This window comes from Silene latifolia, unplaced genomic scaffold (genome assembly GCF_048544455.1).
Source record: "Silene latifolia isolate original U9 population unplaced genomic scaffold, ASM4854445v1 scaffold_75, whole genome shotgun sequence".
Taxonomy (NCBI): Eukaryota; Viridiplantae; Streptophyta; class Magnoliopsida; order Caryophyllales; family Caryophyllaceae; genus Silene; species Silene latifolia.
In genome coordinates this window covers 4230370-4246685 of record NW_027413661.1, presented here as the reverse complement: position 1 = coordinate 4246685, position 16316 = coordinate 4230370, and the positions used below count along the sequence as shown (strand labels likewise).

The window sequence follows — 16316 nt, the reverse complement described above, 5'->3', positions numbered from 1 at the left end:
ACCAAACTTAAAACCCCCATTTGTGACTTAGATGGACAGACTTACAGATAGATACTTTGCCTCCCTGTGGAGATCGACCCTACTTATCACTAGCTTCTGTTAGTTATATTTAGGTATTTATTTTTGGTACATAACGACCATATCAAATTTTGGCGTCGTTGTCGGGGAGGCAATAGTCTGTCTGTCTGTGTTTGTTTCGTTTATCTCCTTTGGTCTCAGGGAATTTTTATTCCTTGAGACAGTTCTCACTTATTTCCTTCAGTGTTGTGTATGCCCAGGTCTAATAGGTCAGAATTAGTTCTTGCTGATCCTGAGCCAGAAAGATCCTTTCGGCATAGACTAAGACTGCAGAGGAGGATTCAAAAGGAAGACTTGAGTACTTTTGAACCCGAGCTACAACATTTTCTGTTTGCAGAAGATCCGTCTTGCGAAGAAGACAACTCTGTTTCTACTATAAAGCCAGTAAAGATGCCTAATATTGCGAGTCACTCAGAGCCCACAGCTGCCTCGATCCCTAAAGGTTTCAGTCTTGTGACCGAGGATGGTAATACTTTCAACATTAGGCCGTCCTATATTAATTTGGTCGAATGGAACCTGTTTCAGGGTGTGGCGGGTGAAGATCCGCGAAAACATATGGAAGTTCTTACTGACTATTGCTCTACCATTCCCGCCACTAAGGGAGTGACCTAGGATAATATCAAGGAATTTTTGTTTCTTTTTCTGTGACCGATGGAGCCCGTGAATGGCTCACTGATCTTGATCGTACTGCAGCCGGTATTACTGACTGGGAGAGCCTGGCCCTTGCCTTCTATAAAAGGTATTTTCCTCCACAACGAACTAATCAGCTGAGAGGGAAAATTACAAGTTTTAAGCAGACACCTGATGAGAACTTGTATGAAGCTTGGTGCCGGTTTAAAAGGTCGGTCAGTTCTCTTCCTCATCATGGTTTTGATTAGTGGTTTTTATGCAACCAGTTCTACAATGGGTTGTATGATGACCACCGTGCTGTATTGGACGCCTCGTCTAATGGACGATTTCAGAAGAACAACGACGATGATAAGGGACGGGGTAACATTGAAGAAATGGCGACCCATTGTGCTGAGTATGGGAACCCGAGAGGAGGTATTTGTACTGTCTCTTCAGTAGATAGTGTAGTTGTGGCTCAGCTGGAAGCCATGAATGCCCATTTTGATAAGCTAGAGTTGCAAGCTGTTGGTGATCAACAAACGGTTCACTTGTTGACTAGATAAGAAGCCGTTACTTGTGAGAGATATGGGGGTAATGACGGTCACACTACTGTTGACTTTCTAACAGAGAAGGAGCAAGTCCTTGCCTTTCAGCAATATAGGCAAGGAGGAGGTTCCTATTATAACAATCACAATGGAGTCCATCCCAACTTGAGATGGACCAGTCATAATGTGCATAATCCTACCCATCCTCCGCAGCAGCAACAAGCTTATGTTCCTCCTCACAAAGCTCAACAAGGCTTTCAAAAGCCTTCATCCTTTCCACCGCCGCATCAAGGAGCTTCCTCTAGTGGAGTTAGTGAGTTGGCTGAGTGACCAACAGAAAAAAGCATCAATAAAGTCACTCGAGACCCATGTAGCTAAACTGGCTGCTAGCCAATCTACCAGGAAGCCAGGTCATTTACCGTCTCAATCTGAGAAGAATCCACACGAGACGATAAATCTGATAAACTTGCGAAGTGGTCTTTCTTATGAAGGACCCAAAATGTCAATTGTTGAGGACATATCAGAGCCAGAGGATATCGTTGCTGATGATGACCAGTCGTCCAATGACGAAACTATGCTTAATCCGAAGAAAATACTCGATCGACTCATTTAAGGTCGATTGAGTATAACTTCTGAGAATAATGCTCGATCGAGTGATATTGAGGGTCGATCCAGTAAAGCTGTTAATCAAGGTTTCGATCGAGAGGGAGAAATTCCTCGATCGAATGAAATTTATGAGAAAAGTGTTCGATCGAGTGAAATTACACCTCGATCGAACAATTCTGATAAAGAAGGTTTCGAGCGAGAGGCTAAGAATGCTCGATCGAGTGAAAAAGCTGCTGAAAGACCTCGATCAAGAGGTAAAAGAGACCGATCGAGCAAGAATGAGTTTAAACCTGTCGAGACATTGGAAGAAAGGAATAAAGGGCTCGAAATTCCTATCACGGTGCCCTTTCCAAGGCGATTGCAGAACAACAAGGCCAACCAACAGTTCGGGAAGTTTTATGAGATCCTTAAAAGCCTACATGTCAATGTTCCTTTCGCCGAGCTACTTACCCAGGTACCCTCTTACATGAAATTCATGAAAGAAATTTTATCGCGTAAGAGACATATAAATGACCACGAAACGGTGGCTTTGACTGAAGTAGGGACTGCCTTAGTTCAGAATAAGACACCACCCAAACAATCAGACCCGGGTAGCTTTTCAATTCCTTGTCATATAGGGACCCATTTTATTGATAACGTGCTATGCGATCTAGGAGCTAGCGTGAGCATCTTACCTTTGTCTCTAGCTAAGAGACTCGGTTTGACCAAGTTTAACTGCACCAATATGACCGTCCAGATGGCCGACCGTAGTATATCACGGCCACTAGGAGTTATTGAGGATATACCTGTAAAGATCGGGAGATTCTTTATTCCCGTAGACTTTATGGTCTTAGACATACCCGAGGACACTCACACCCCTATCATCTTAGGGCGACCATTTTTGTTTACTGCTCACGCAGTAATTGACGTTGGGGGGAAGACCCTTACCTTTCATATAGGAGATGAGGAGCTCATATTTCATCAGTCCAAATCTTGTAGGGCTCCCATGCAAGTTCAACCTTGCAATGTCCTACCCTCTATTGACTCAGATACAGACACTCAAGCTGAGAATATTGAATATTGCGCTGCTATTGTAACACCTCCGCCTCAGACTGAGAGCGAAAACGAGGACCATTCTTATGTTTTCCTTGCTGCGGGTACAGATAAAGTGGATGCTGGAGATGCCATCACTCAAGGTACAGTTGAAGTCAATCAAAGTGATGGGAATGCCACCAATGCAGATGGGAATGTCAAGAGGAAGAAGAAAGTTCGGGCGTATGTGGATACCAACTACTCTCCTTCCATCAGTTCGAGTTCAACCTCGTGGCGATCAAAGAGGATGGTCCTAGATGCTGAAGGGACCTCCTCCAGTCAGAAGCCCTCTTGTGGGCTACTATAGTGTTTTGGACGATAAGCGAGGAATGCCCCGTTGTAACAACTTGTAATTTTGAATTTCCGTTAAGACCTTTTAATTGCGTTTTTAGGCTGTTAGACAATAGCTTAGTTAGTTTTAGCGAAAACCGAATATAGACTGCATGTTTTTGTGATTTGGTATTTGCGGGAAGTGTTTTTCCGTGTGTCTATACAGGTTTGGGGAAGATAAGTCGCATTGGGACGTGTGCCATAGGAAAACACCTTGATCGAGTACTTTTGTACTCGATCGAGAGGATTGCCTAGAAAAAGTGTTCGATCGGGTGGTTTCAGTCACTCGATCGAATTGTCAAAAAGAGGAATTCTCGATCGAGGGAAAATGTGTTCGATCGAGCAGAATGGATCCTAGAGTCCTCGATCGAGTGGTTTCAAATTACTCAATCGAGTAACTATGCTTATAACACGCAGGAAGTGTTTCTTATCGACTTCTATTTTCATTCTAACTTCTTGCTTTCATCATTGTTGCGATAAACCTTGCGAAAAAATCCCCAATTCCTCTATTAATCTTCCCTTTTTACCAAAATCACCACCCACCTTGTGTTTACTGCTAGATTTTCGACATTTGCCCCATATTTTCCCCTTCAATCTCGTCTTTGTTGCTTTTAATTTGGGAAATTAGGGTTTGCTCGGTTTTGTTGAAATCCGCCAATTCCTTCCGTTTTTTGTCGATTAATCTGCGTTTTTTTGTGGGTCTTCAATCAAGTAAGCTTTCCCCTTTATTTATTGTTGATTTACTGCTATTTTCGACCTAATTTGAGGCATTAGGGTTCGAATTTTTCGAAAATTCTTGTTAAATTAGGGGAATTCGTGTTTAATTGCTAAATTGATTAATTTTTGCCCTTACTTGATTGATTAGGATGGATAGTAACACAATGGCTTCGACTAGTTCGACTGTTGCCTGATCCTTGACTAAGACAGTGGTCCCTGCTGCTATCACCGTCGTTTCTGCTGCCTCTATTTCTGCTGCCACTATTGTTACTGCTTCTGGTACCGTACCCTCTACGGTTACGACCCCTGCTGCGTTGTCACCGGCTGTTACAGCTGCTTACCGGGCTGCCCTAGTACCCCATCCAATTACTGCACTGGCTTATTCTTCGGGTACTGGAGGGCGTGGACGGGGTCGAGGGAGAGGAACTCCTCCTGCTGGACGTGCTACGTTCCGTGCCGATGAGTCTCTTGACCCGCATCCTGACTATCCATAGGTACGTTTCGTTAACGCATTTCATCGTACCCGTTTCTACGATTTAGAGAGCTGTGACTTTGCTTCGACTAAATTTGTGTGTCTGAAATCACTTGAGAAATTGGGTATTTACGAGCCTGTAGTTGAGATTTTGAACGGGGCGGGGATGACTGGACTGACCACTATGAGTGCCGTAACCTATAAGGAGCTGACTCTTGAGTTTTTCAGCTCCTTCACTTTTTCTGCTGCTACCTACGCCACTGACCCAGACAGCTCGTGTGTCTCCTTCCGGTTGTTTAACCGGACTACGACCTGGACCCTAGCTGATTTTGGTAGTAGGTTAGGACTGTCTTTCTACGGTGAGTCGGGCCCTCCTAGAAAGGTCATGCGTATACTTTGGAGAACTTTGGCACATACATCCTTTGAGGAGTGCAGACTCGCTCATGTCCACCTCCCCCGGCCCGTTACTTTTTGCGTCTCATTGGGGGGATGATTTTCGGCCGTAAAGAGCCCAACAACATTAATAATGTTGAGTTGTCTATTCTCCAGAGCTATCTAAACATTGATAGCGAGGGTCCCTTTGTTCTAAACATCGCCTATCTGACTGATCAGCATTTTAATGTTGTTGTGAAGAAGAAGTCGGGCACCATTGTCTATGGTGGAATAGCAATCTACCTTGCCCGTTCTATCTTCCCTGACTTCCCTCGTGACCTGGCACATGTTGATAGGGATAGGTACCTAGATCTCTCTGCCATGTTGGCAATGTTTTGGCTAGCTTCTGACCAGCGGACTTGGAAGATTTGTGGCTCCTTGTCCGTGCCCTTACCTTCTACCGACATACCCCGTCTTGTACCTTTGACCACTCTTAGGGGTAGGTTGCCTCCGCCTTTGACCTTCTACCACCTTCCACTCGCTCCTCCTACCACTACTTCCGCTTCTAAGAAGCGAAAGAGACCTGAGACTGGACAGGGACCACACAGACCGAGCCTGGCAGTCTTTCACGCCCAAGCCTCCACCGATCCCTATTCCCACTCCTTTTTCTACACAGCAGGTCTACCCAGCTAATTTTATTCCCCCTCCACCTTTTGAGGCGTCCGAGGTCATTGACCAAGGGCGTCATAACGGTTTGATTCTCGAGTTGCTTACCAGGCAGGCTCGTATGGAGCGGGATATTGCACTTACCTTGTTCCCTCTATACAAGCATCACATGAGACGAGGACGCCCTGTTCCTGAGGGCTGGCTACACCCTTCCTTCTACCGGTACCATGCGGAGGGGTACCCACAGCCAGCTAGCGAGGCGGACACAGCTGAGGAGGATGAGAGAGCCCGTGCTGAAGAGGGGAGGAGGAGGGAGCAGGAGCGGGATCCCGACTACACGGTGGTGGGAGAGGAGGAGGACACTGTTGACGAGTAGCTACTGGTCTACTCACTTCCCCAGTTTTTCTGGCTGGTTTGGGGAAGTTCGTCATTTTGTATGTACTTTTTGCTCTTTTCTTTAACTTGTCATTTCACTTAAGCCTTGCATCTAATTGGCAGTCATTAGTTTAGTCATGCGCATATCTACGAGTTAATGTTGAAAATATAGCTGACTATGTAGGCTTGACCTGATAAATTGGCAACCTACTTTACAATTTCTGAGTTTTTAGAGCTGTATAACTGGTGTCATTCATGACCAGTTCATGTAGGAATTGAGAGTAGTACTCCTTGCATAGCATGTTCATCACTTTTGCACTTTTATGAAATTCTATTGCTTGTCGCTTGATACATTCGGCTATGTGGTCGGTGTCACATGCAGGGAGGTGCTTACAAATTTCCGTTTATTTCATCTTCACCCATTTAGCTCCACTTTAGCCAAATATAGCCTTTTTGACCTATTAGATACACCTAAATTTAGCCTGCCAGTCAAGCTAGTTTAGTGTAATTTTTGTGGTATATCTATCATTTTGCGAGTTTGGCTCATTCTTATTTGTACGGAGTTGGTAGAAAAAGAAAGAATGCGGGAAGGAAAGAAAAGGAAACGTGGAAAAAGAAAAAAAAAGAAAAAAAAATGAAAAACGTGATCAGTGAAGGAAAAGAAAAAAAAGAAGTTGAGCTGAACAAAAGAGGCCGTTTTGTGCTTAGTTTGTTTTTGTGACGGTCTCGCTCCTCTGTTTTATTCATATCTTTTTGAGGAAATTGTGCATTGGGTAGTGAGTTTTGTGCCAATGAAGGGCACTTGTGTTTGATTTTTAGTCAGCTGAGAATTTGATAGTCTTAAATGGTCCTGTTTAGGTGCTAGCTTGATGCTTTACCTCCACATTTCCATAATCTGTTTTGCCCTTTCTCACCTATAACCTCACTTTCCCATATCATTTGTAAGCTCTCGGCTGTGACGGACATTGTTGGTTGGAATGTATTTATGGTACTTGAATCGTCTATCATTTTTGTTGCATGCATGTTATGTAGGTCGCAGTTTAGGTGAGTGACTGTCTTCTCTTTCTCTCTTATACATATATACTTTCACCCTTTGCTTCATGAGAGAAGAGTGACTAGTGAGGGTCCGATTTTTATGGTCTTGCAAGGTCGACAGGTCAGCTTATTTATAGACATCATACAACTCGTTTGCGTATTGACTGCTATAGCTGTAACTGTTAATTTTTTATTGCATTAAATGGTTTAAGTGGACAAGTTATAGCTAGCTCTGAGTTTTCATATCCGTTCAATTAGTTTGCATTTAGTTTACTCGAGGACGATTAAAGGTTCGGTTTGGGGAGATTTGATACCTGCAATATATATATATATATATATATATATATATATATATATATATATATATATATATATATATATATATATATATATATATAAATTTATATATACTTTTTAGCCTCTTATTGCACGCATTTCTATGCCATTTGTATCACTTTGTATTGCAAAATGCCCCGAATTGGCTACTTTGGTTTGTTTTGTCTTAATTACAGAAATGGACCCGGAAGTAGCGGAATCGTGCCTTAGTCGTCCTACTTTGCATGCATTTTAAGAAGACGGTGATTTAGAATGAGAGTCTTACCTCGGGATGCGTGAAGGAAGGTCAATGTAAGCTGACATGGCGAGTTTGATGCTGATCTCAGTGGAAAGTACTCGATTGAGATGTTCTGGAGTTCGATCGAGTGGTTTGGCAGTTGCGAGAGGTCGATCGAGTAGTTCCATATGCTCGATCGAAATGTGCTTTTGTGGGAATACTCGATCGAGAGCCTAAAGTGTTCGATCGAGAAGTTTTGCTAGAGAAGTCCTCGATCGAGTGGTCTGAAAGTACTCGATCGAGTGACTAGCTAGATTACACGTAAGTTAAGTTAGTGGAATCTAGGGCGGATAGCGGACCGGAAGGACCTTTCCCTTACCCTTCTCACAGTATATTGTCAAGGCTATTTATGATTGAGTCGATGAACTGCCATGGTGAACCGAAATCCTGACATACTCTCTTTTATCTGATCAATTATATATCGTAGTTTAGAAAACCAAACTTAAAACTCCCATTTGTGACTTAGATAGACGGACTTACATATAGACACCTTGCCTCCCTGTGGAGATCGACCCTACTTATCACTAGCTTCTGTTAGTTATATTTAGGTATTTATTTTTGGTACATAACGACCGTATCAACGTACTTATAAAATTTCATATAATTAGAGATTTAATTGAAAGGACGGAAATTACAATCTGTAAGGTTGGAACAACTGACAACATCGCTGATCCTTTAACCAAATCATTATCTCAAGCTAAACATGATAGTCATGTAGTTTCTGTGGGATTAAGACGAATGTCAGAACTGTTGTAAATTATGTGATATGTAATAATTAAGATATTGTATTTATCATTTCATATATGATAATTATATTTTTCGTTGTATTCAGTTTTTATACCTGAATTTAAATACTTTGTTTTGTCCAAATAGGTTGTAGTGACAACGTTGAACCCTATTAAAGTGAACTGGATTAACGTTGTATTTTGTCCCTAGTTACTTAATGAGGTGACGTCTCGGAGTGACTAGATTGTAAGGCGATAGATGACAAGTTTGACTGTCATTTGGTCATAGTGATGGCTGCTCGATTATATAGGCAGATTGTGAGACGCTTTTTCGGACAGTGACCGTTTATAGAGTCATTTTTTTGCTGGGTCGTGTCAAGGATTTCTATTTATTCCTTCGAGTCAATTCTTTAGACTACTGGCTATTCGTCTAAGTTGGTGCGGTTTTCCGATGGCTTAGGTTTTTGCTCTAGGTCACGCCGTAAAAGGAGGCCAATGAGCATTTACTGGGTCATTGTGATCCGCATCAAACAAAGAAAATAGGTCAACAGGATTGTCCATCCATGTCATATTTTACCTCAAGGCCACTCAAGGAGAGGTGACTGAAAATGCGTGGCCAGGATCGGATGAAGTCTATAGTAGATTATCCGGTCAGACAGTCGTTCTCCTGATCGAGGAAACCACTTTATGATATGATCACGTGCAAAAACGACCCGAAAGACATCCTGCATTGAGTGGGAGATATTATTGGAAGGGAATTGGTAACGCACACTTGTATCATACAAGTGGGAGATTGTTGGAGCGAGTGTCCTCCACAATAGTGCGTTTGCATATTAACGCTCGGCTGACTAGAGTTTGACGTTACTGTCGTATGACGGCGGTAATCAACTGATCCCTTTAGGTCACACTGATAGGATGACGCCCAAATTGAATAAATTAATTATTTGTATGTGATACAATAAAATTAATTCCTTGTATTAATTGAATTTTAATAAGTCGCATAAATGTATTATTTAATGACGAGTGTTTAGGTGATTTTTACCGAATTAATTGTATTTGGTCAATGAGGTCTTACTCGTTGTACGTCGGTTGGTTAATTGCGTTGATACTAAATAAGGAAATAAAGTACGAAATAGAAATTGACACGTAGGATTTGGTGACGCGGAAAACCCAATGTGGGAACAACCGTGGGAGGGACGGTACCCTGCCAATTATTGCACTAGCTTTGAATGATAGGATGAGTACAATGGAGACGGAATGTTAATCTAGCTAGCACAATGTATTTCGTGTATGTATGAGGTCTTGAATGCCTTTCTTGTTTGCTTCCTTGGCTATTTATAGGGTAAGAACCCTAGATATGTCCTACCTCGTTTATGGAAAGGAATATTATTCCTATTGCAACTCTTTCCATAACGAATCACCCGTCATCGTTCTCCCTAATCTCCTTGAAACCTCTCTAAGAGCTTTCCAAAACGCGGCTTCTTCTTATCAGTGGGCCTCTCTCCTTCCGCGGGTCTCTTGGCCCATTCATCAGACGGATTTCCTTCTACACTTGGGCTACTCTTGCTTGCTCTTCTTTCACGGCCCAATTCTTCAATAAGGACTAAGAGGACTTTCCCTTATTTAGGTCAAGATGCATATTTTGGCCCAAACAGTTTGCCCCCAATTCCTTGTGAGATACATCTTGAGGCGTCGAATAAGGAATTTACACATTTGATTTTTAAAACCCTACGCCGTCTTTTGCACTCCCTTCTGCGCACTCATCATTGCTTTTGTTCCCCACTCCCTCATTTCTCGCGCTTTCCCTTCTTTCTCCTCCTTTATAATCTCAACCCCCAACTTAACCCCACAATCTCAAAACCCTTCCCTTTCCAAAAATCTCTCCCTTCCAAAACTCTCCTCCTTCCTCTTGTTTCTCTCGCCGGACTTCACCACCGTCCCTCGTCGCCACTCTTTCCCAGGTATTACTTCCTTACCACCTTTCTTTAATTTTTTCTTTCTCTCTCCTCCGACCATGGGCAAAACCGTCACACCTCCTCGACCTCCACCCCAGTTGACAAAAACACGAACCCCGTCTTCCCTTCCCGGAACCTTTTTACTCACCCCTATGACTGCAACTCTGCTCTAACCACCGCAGACACTCCTTTGATCAAGGGTCCGCTCGGTCTAGGTGATGGGGTCGACATCGTCATCCCAGAACCGGGTGAGAAGGCAGACGCCATCCGGCCGGGTTTGGTCTGTCTCTACCTCTACCCGTTTAGATACGGCCTCCACTTTACTTATCCAAAGCTTGTTCAAGACTTTATCTACACCAACAACTTTGCCATGGCGCAAATTTCTGCCGCCGTTTGGAGGGTTCTCCTCTATTCCCTAGCTGCCTACCAGAGTACTGGCAATTCCTTCTTCTTGGGCGATCTGGCCCACATGTATGATATCAGGTATCTGGGTAGAGGCCAGTTCTTCCTTCGAGGTTCTCGGGAGACTCCCTTCAGGCACGTGTCAAAATCCACGGACGAGAAGTGGTTCGAGGACTTCTTCTATGTGGGGAAGGCTTCTATTCAGCCGCCTGCCGACTATATCTTCGAGAAATGGGTTCTCACTTCGAGTAAGTGGCTCTCCTGACGCATGTCTTGTTCATCTCAATGCTCACAGTCTCACTTTGTCACTTTCGTGTAGGTCCCTGCTACCTGACTCGCCTTGGTGTCCCAATATCTGCCCGTAACAAATTGTTCTGCATCCCTCAGTCTGAGAGAAAGTTCCCTGACCTGCTACCTGGTTTCTCACCTGCTTCTTCCTCCAATCCACAACAATCAGCTCACAGCATGTCTTCTGCTAAGCTGCTTAGAACTATCTTTGCTTTCATATTATCTTGCTGCATATCTAACGCTTCTGCCACCTGAAATTATAGCTGCTTGAAGGTTCAAAGGTTGATCCCTTGGAGGCCATCCTCCAGAGTGCCAAAAGAAAAAGATCTGTCGCGAGCCCTGACGTGGCATCTGCTTCCAAAAGGAGTGCCCCTGCTGCCTCCTTCCAGTCACCTCCTACTCACTCCAGCTCCGTTCGTCCTTAACCTTTAAAGGTTAGCCTGCTGTCCCGACATCCTCCTACTCCTCCTGCCATCCCTCGTGCTTCTGCCAGTAGTGGCATCATCGCCCACTTTCCAGAGGGCTTTGGAAACATTGACAAGGTGCCATATTGGCCTGAGATTGACCAGCTACTCTTTCCTTCCTTGGTGGATGCCTTCTCAGAGTTCTCCCCAGAGGAGATGGCTGAAAATGACGTGCACAATGCTTTTATGGTGAGTATCTTCCTTCTTCTACCTCTTCTAAGTTACTTATCTTCAACCTTTGCTAATTTCAATTTTCTCTGCCCCCAGGCCTTCCAGACTGCTCTCTACAACAGGAAGATAATCAATATAGTGCAGACCACCAACCGTGCTACCAGTGCCAAGAACAGAGAGTTGACTGGGACTGTTGCTGATCTGGAACGCCAGCGTGCTGACTTGAGAGGACGGGTGGATGAGCTGAAGGCTGATCTCCCTGGCACCAAGAAGAAGCTGAAGGAAGGAGCTGATCAGCTGGCTCGCACCCAAGAGGTCTGCACCAGGTTCTATGACTCCTTGAAGAGTTCTGAGGAGAGGATCAGTGTGTTGATCACCCTAGCCACCAACATTTTTGCCTATGCTACCTGGCGGGAAAAGATCAGCGGGATGCGTGCTGCCCTTGAGGAGCCTCCAACTCTGCAAGCTGTCGAAGAGGAAGAGAGGCAGCTGGAGACCTTGTACCCGGTTCAGCCTGATCTGAGCATTCTGATGCAAGAAATTGGCGAAGTGAACTCTCCTGCGCTGGCTGAGCAGGCTGCTGCTGAGGATGCTGGATTGTCTCAGAAGGCCGCTGCAGCTAATGGAGCTTAAGAGGCCGCTGTTGCTGAGGGCATGCAAGTTGGTCCTGTACGTGAAACAAGTGGTCAGCAGGGAGAGGCAGAGGAGGTGCCAGATGTGGAGGTCATTAATGTGACTGATAATTAAAAGTTTCTTTTTATCGTTTCCTTTGTTTTTTGAACTTTTGGGTGGTAGTCTGACCCTTCGCTGGCAGACTTGTAAAAATTTTAAACAATTTGTGTTTCTGGTAGCTCGCCATGGTGGCGATTTGAACTTGGGCCCGTATTTTGGCCAATTTTGAAATGCCCCTTGCCCTAGTTTGGCAGGTTTCAATTAGGTCTTGTGTGTTATGTTTTGTTTTCTTTAGCTTAGGAAGCTGCCGTGTCAGCCTGCTGGCTTATTTAGGTGAGTCGTGTCAGCCTGAGAAGGTTGATTTAGACTTAGCTAGCTGCCGTGTCAGTCTGCTAACTGATTTAGGCATATGCCACGTTGTAAGGGGGGAGGGTGGCCGTGTCAACCTTGGAGGCTGATTTAGACCAGTCGTGTCAACCTGAGGAGGCTGATTTAGACTCAGATAGCTTCCGTGTCAGTCTGCTGACACATTTAGGCATATGCCGCAATTTGACTACTTAACCTTGTTCATGACGCAAGGTGTGTTCATCGTGTTTAAAGCCAACAGGGGCGTACCTTAGGCAAGTTTATCATCATTATAGGACCAATGGGACGTTGTATGATTCTGGTAGCTCAGAGATCCCTGCGTTCCATATATGTGTGCATGCATGCTGGGGCCCTGATTAATTGCGATTAGTGCGAGCTACGTCCAAGGGGTGGTATCAGGGGTAGCTGGGTAAGCGTTCAGCTGTCAGCCAGGCTCCCTTTCGTATGTTCCACAGTCCGCCTGGTGAGGGTTCTCCTGATGGAGAAAGTAGATGAGGCATGTTGGAGTGCCATGTGCCTTGTCACCCCACGTTTGCAGTTGACAGTCCTGCTAGATACACTTTCAACGTACCATAGATATTAGAATTCAAAGTGATGCACCTAGAGAAGCCTGAAAATAGAAAATTCTATCAGAGTGATGTGAAGTACCTTGATACCCGTCGTTGTGAGTACCAAAAATAAGATTTATAGTTTCCTATTAAAACTAACCTAGGCTAGTGGTAACAGGGTCGAACCACAAGGAGGCAGACGTAATTTCTAGCTGTCTAACAATAGTCTAAAGTAACGATTCTGGGGGTTGATTTGAATTGGTCTAAGACTAAGAATAAGTAAAGACAATAAACTAAAAAGACGGATTAAACAGATAAAGAAGGGGTACTAGGATGGTCGGTTCATTATGGCTTCGGCGGCAGCATACCAAACAGGTCTAAATCAAACACATGTGAGGCGGGAATTTAAAAGGTCCTCTCGGTCCACTCTTAACAAATAGCATCTTTCGATCTCGCTATAGGTCCCTAATATCACTAATACTGACTCTCGTCCTGAAAAGTGACTAACGGTCTAAACTATACCTATCTTTCGATCTCAGCACAGTTTAGTCATCTTAATTGGTGATCAAATAACTTCCCCTATCTTTCGATCTAATGGGTCAGTCATAAATTAAGCATCTAACTGGTCGCATGCATTCGATTCATTAAATACATCATTAAAATCAATTAAAACGAAAGGTAACCTCACGTGGTCAGTCGATCGACCGGATAAGGCAGTCGATCGACTGACATGCGATTCAGTCCAATTTAATACTACGCCGCCTACGCCATAATTCCCCTACATCCTAGCACAAACAATTTAGCTACTCATGCTGAAAGTGATAACAACAATAATACTAGGGCATAAAAGTATTGAATTCATAATTAAAGCGGTAAGACAAACAATTAACATGCAACAATAAGATGGTTTCGGGAATTTAACTAGCAATTCTATTCTAATAACGAAATAGAAGTAAACTGAAATAGGGCAAAAAAATACCGAGATTGCAGAGGAAAGATTAAGAACAAGAACGAAAATTCCAATGCTAACAATACTCCAAACCCTAATTCTAAGAACCGTATGTAAAACTTAATGTAAATTTCTGAATGAAAACTGAATGAATAACTTGGTATTCTAGGTTACGTTATATAGCAAATAACGTAACATTATTTCCTAAACCTAACATAACTTTGGGCTTCAAGATTCACGGTCTTTTAATTCTCGTCTGTTTAGCGGCTTGGTCGATCGACTGCTATGACTGGTCGATCGACTGAGTAGCAATGAACAGTAGCTTCTGGAACCCGATGGTTGGTCGATCGACTGGAGGTAGTGGTCGATCGACTGGATGAGCTGCTACTTGACTTTTATAAACTCGTGGATTTGTCTTTTGGGCCTTGAATTGCGCACCAAGCTCGTTCCTTAAGCGAATACTTCACGCCAAATGCAATATGCAGGATACTCGAGGACGGATTTAGCTTGATTTCCGCTGGATTCTTCACATTTCTGCAATAATGTACAAAAATACGGAAGTAGACGGAAACAGGGAGAAATGTAGCATAAACTACATGAATGAGCTCTGAAATGCGTGTAAAATGGGATATAAAACATCATATAAAAGACACGCATCAAACTTCCCCAAACCAAACCCTTGCTTGTCCCCAAGCAAGAACTAGACTCGATTTAATTACCTAATGTAACGAGTTCAATCTCAGAGCGAAATGCAACATGTAAAGCCTAAACCAATTTAATGCAATAACTAACAATCAATTAGCAAACGAATCATGCAAACGAGTTATGGGGTCGTTAGAAATATTGCTGAACCGTTAACTGTAGAGACTTTATCAAATCGGACTCTCACGGGTCGCTCGTATCACTCAATAAGCACAGGTGAATAATGTAAGATAGAAAGAACTAAATATGTAATGACTCTCACCCAACTACGACCTATAAGAACATGCCTGCAGTCTAATATGAAAGTAATCTCTACAACCGTACATACGCATTCCAACCAACGAAAGACCATGACACATGCCGAGGTATATATGGGATATGTGAGGTATGGGTAAGAAAAGGCAAAACATTTTATGGAAAAGTGGAGGTACAGGTGATCAAGCTAGTACCGAAACGGAACCATATGGCAACATCCAACTTCTTGCTCAAAATAAATGGCACAGTGCTATAGCAAGCACAAATCTCACAATCTCCAGGTATAAAAGTAATCAACTAACTCCCCATAAGATAAGAATAAAATATGGGAGCAAAAATCGCCATAAGATAAAGGATTTGAATTATGCGAATTGATTCTTTCTCTTTCGAACCTCAGTCGATCGACCAAAAGGGACAGTCGATCGACTGCATGAACAGTACAGAACTCTTTTTTTTCTTTTTTTTTCTTTTCGAATCATTTTTTCATCTTTTTTTTTTCTTTTCTTCTTTCCTTCTTTTCATCTTCCCAACAACATCTCAAACATGAGCATATGCTACCAAAAACTAAGTAACAATCCCAAGAACACAGACTACTAGCTTGACAAGGGACAGGCTAAATGTAGGATGTAGTAATGGGACAAAAAGGCTGTTTTTGGCAGTGTGGGGTTCATGGGCAAAATGAATAAGGGGAAACCTCTACCACATGTGTCAACAAACCACAAACCGAATGCATACAGGTATTAAGCAGATTAAGTTCATATTTATGCACATTTATGTGACATGCCTCATAAGGAGTACTACTCACATTCCTAGATAAACCGGTCACAGATGACACCAGTTATAGGCTCTAAAACTCAGAAATATGATGTAGCTTGCCAAAAATCAAAGTCAAGTCTTAAGTTCAGCAAATAAATTAACGAAAACTCGTAGATATGCATTTATACGATTCTACTAATAACATGTTAATTAGCAAGGCTCAGGCAAAACAGGTGCAAATGGAAAATCATCATTGAAATACTACCGTCCCGACTCGACCTATATGCTAAAATAAACGTGCAATTTATGGAAATTTTTTTCATTTTTTTCATTTTTTTTTTGTATGTATATATGAAATGAAATAAACGATGCAAAACAAAAATGAAAACGTGAATGCAAACAAATGATATGCGACACAAAACCCTTCCCCAAACCAAATCGCACAATTTCCCCATTGTACAAAATCATGTAATGAAGAAAAATGGAAAACGGGAATTGCGAGAAATGAATGAAATATAATGACATGAAGTAAAGACTTGGGAAATCACAAGACTGTAAGCGCAGCTAAGGAAAC

General features: G+C 42.9%; 1 non-coding gene across 1 annotated transcript; it reads right to left on the bottom strand.

Moving 5' to 3' along the window:
* Positions 1 to 843: 843 nt before the first annotated feature.
* LOC141640335 (small nucleolar RNA R71) lies at positions 844 to 949 on the bottom strand. The gene has a single exon (XR_012542966.1). It is a non-coding gene; the product is annotated as a small nucleolar RNA R71 (small nucleolar RNA).
* Between the last annotated feature and the right edge of the window lie 15367 nt (positions 950 to 16316).